The sequence below is a fragment of the Hyperolius riggenbachi genome, chromosome 3, assembly GCF_040937935.1.
Source record: "Hyperolius riggenbachi isolate aHypRig1 chromosome 3, aHypRig1.pri, whole genome shotgun sequence".
NCBI classification, from domain to species: domain Eukaryota; kingdom Metazoa; phylum Chordata; class Amphibia; order Anura; family Hyperoliidae; genus Hyperolius; species Hyperolius riggenbachi.
The window spans coordinates 346,843,775-346,847,372 of NC_090648.1; positions in this window are offsets into that span (position 1 = coordinate 346,843,775).

The window sequence follows — 3,598 nt, forward strand, 5'->3', positions numbered from 1 at the left end:
AGGGCTTTCTTTGTTTTCAACAGCATTTCCTGAACAGCAGTTTAACTGCCAAAATAGTAAGATACCAGCCGGCCTCCCTAATCACTTGCACACTATTATGTCAGTTAGATTTTGCAACTGTTGTTCAGGAAATGCTGTTGAAAACAAAGAAAGCCCTGAGAATCCCCCTTAAAAAGATGGACTGGCCCAAAACCTGTCATCTGTCACATTTTTTAACTGCCTACTTTTTTCGCGATAGAGGTCCTTTAACAAGACATGATTGTAAAGTTAAAGCAACTATTATATTTCTTTTGTATTGCAGCTGAATGTAAAAAAAATATCATAAGACCTTTATAGAGTACCTGGAGTGAATTATAGTTTATTGTTAATTTATTCTCATTGTTTCCTAACCTAGGATGAACTGTTGAATGATTCACTCCTTTGCTGAGAAAAGGGCATTAAACCTCGCCCTCTCTGCAAACTGCCTGAAGCTTTGCCGTAGAAGGCAAGAGCGCTGTGGCCACCCCCTGCCTGTGTTGCTGTGGACTGCTCCAGGTCAGCGACTATGGCCTGATAGCTTTATAAATAATCAACTATAATTCACTGTAGGTACTATTTAAAGAAAAACTGAAGCGAAAAAAAAATGATGATATTATGATTTGTATGTGTAGTACAGCTAAGAAAAAAAACATTAAGATCAGATACATCAGTCTAATTGTTTCCAGTACAGGAAGAGTTAAGAAACTCCAGTTGTTATCTCTATGCAAAAAAGCTATTAAGCTCTCCGACTAACTTAGTTGTGGAGAGGGCTGTTATCTGACTTTTATTATCTCAACTGTAATTGAACTGTTTACTTTTCCTCTGCTAGAGGAGAGTTCATTACTTCACAGACTGCTCTGAAAGACTCATTTTGAATGCTGAGTGTTGTGTAATCTACACATATTATAGAATCATGCAATGTTAGAAAAACACCATATACCTGAAAATAAAAATATGAGAATATTTTCTTTGCTGCTAATCTTCTAGTAATTATTCATAGTACACAACCAATTCATTATATCATATATTTTTTTTCGCTTCAGTGTCTCTTTAAGGAGCTATTTTTAAGGATCTATTTTATATTTAAGGAGCAATTTTAAGTGAACAATTGTATTTTTGAGCAGATCAAATAAAAAGATTGTTCTCAATTAATCCACGGTACAGATCCAAACCATTCAAAACATCAAAACCAAACCAGCTGTTATAGTATGGATGTAAAGAGTTTAACTCACCAACTGACCAAGTCCTCATAAATTTGGAGATATGGCTATAATGCTGAGGTGCCATTCCGAGTCCCTTCTCACTCCCAGGTGTACTATTCACACTCTGCCCACTGATTTCTCACATCACTGCTATTTCTGTCAGAGAGCAGTGACATGACTTGCTACACCCCAAGGCTAACTGACAAACATAAGTCACAGTATAATATATACGTCGGTGGTCAGCATAAAAACCAAAACAAAAAATCACCAAAGAGCAATTATTTCTCTCCAGTGTTCTATCCCTTAAGTCCTTAAATACTAAAGGTTTTATTATCCTAATAACGCCTACCCCTGCCTCCCCATCTAATCATGTATGTGTTATTGTAGTATAATTGTATAAAAAGGAAAATAACATTACAAATAAAATTGCTTATTTTATTACAATATTCATTTAAGTCATTGTGTGCCCGCTGTAAAACTTTCCTCTCCCTGATGTACATTCTTACATTTATTTAGCAACATCTTGCATCACTGCAAGAGGTTTGTTTGTTGGGTGTTCCAAAGTGAGCAGAAACAACACCCGGTCTTCCAGAGTGCACTGGGAGAAGAAGGCTTTGTGACACCAAAGCCTAGGCTAAGCATCACTGGGAGGGCAGAGTTACATACCAATATACAGTAAAATATATAGGAAGTGTTTTTGATGCTGAAACCAGGATCATTAATGTAAAATTGGGTATCCTGAATGATGTTTTACATTGTATTATATGTCATTGTGCCTCTTTAAAGGGAATCAAGCGCCACTTTTTTACAGTTTGTCCTGATTTCTAATAGATGTAGGAGCTGCCATGTTCCCCCCATCCCTTCTAGCTACCCATTATTTATCCAGGGGAAGATGTGAAGATAGCATCTGTGGCTTCACTGAACTCTTTGAAGCAATAGTGTCCTATCTCTCCACCCCCCTGCTGATGAAAGCTTTTGTTTGTTCTCTGGTAATGTGTGCAATAAAATAATGATATCAGTCCTTATCTGCCTGAAATTTCTGAGGGGGGGAGGGGGCGGGGGGGGGGGGTTGCAGGCCTCAGAAGTAGGGTAATAAATGCCTCCGCTAAACTTTTAAATGTAAAAAGGAGGTAGAATTAGAGCTTTTTTTTATAAATTGAGACACATTGTGGTCATGCATTTTTAATGTGCTATTGAAATGCCCTGAGTTCTAAATATGGGGCTTGGTTCACTTTAAGTCTAATAAAATCTTTTGATGGGCAGAGGCTATAAAGTGGACCTGAACTCTTGCACAGGACAAAAGAAAAACATAGAGAAATGCCCCCTGTATGTATTTAGAGAGTTCTGCCTATGTACTTCCCCCTCATCTGTGTCTAATCACAAGTTGTAATTTGATCTCTCCCCTTTGTCACCTGACTGCCATGTCAGATAAGCTCATTTGAAAGCACAGTATGTTAAGAATATAATATGTATGCTTCCATGAATCAGGAAGTAGAAACAGTGCATTTTTATATTTAGGATTTGTATCAGCTGTAACAAAGAAATGTTGTTTTATTTAAAGGTTATTATGCTGTTGCATATCGTTTAGAGCAGAGAGAAAGTTCTGAGTTCAGGTCCACTTTAAACCATGGTGATTCCTTTTATATTAAAATACACAAGTATTATATTAAAAGGATACAAGCCAAGGCCTGGCTAAGAGAGACAGTCACTACAGCTAAAAACAAAACTAAGTGGTCTCATGAAGTGATTTTAACCACTTTACCCCCTACGTATTTCTCCGCCCCTTTTTCCATCCTTTAAAAACCAGGGACGGAGAAACACGTACTTTCCGCGTTCCCGACGCTGCCCGCGCTCCCGCTCGTAAACACGCCGCCCGCCCGAAGTAAAACCGCCGCCGCTAGTAAAACCGCCGCCGCCCGCTCGCCCAGAGATCAATGAACGGGAAAATCCATTCCCGTTCGTTGATCTAAGCCCCGCAATGATCAGCTGCTCTCCTATGGGCAGCGCGATCATTGTGAGAAAAAACTCACGTGTCCAGCCTCCTTATACTTCCTCCAAGCTTCCGGAAGGAAGCTTGGAGGTCGCATTAAAACAAAAAGTTACTGTGGCCATCTTGTGGCCAAATAGTAAACTACACCCTACACATTTTTCACATACAAATAAATGACTTTTACACATAAAATTAACTCATTACCTCCCACACTCCCCATTTTTTTTTTTTTGTAATTAAAAAAAAATTAAAAAATTTACAATTAAAAAAAATACATAAATAGTTACCTTAGGGACTGAACTTTTTAAATATTTATGTCAAGAGGGTATAACACTGTTACTTTATAAACTATGGGCTTGTAATTAGGGATGGACGCAAAACTGAAAAA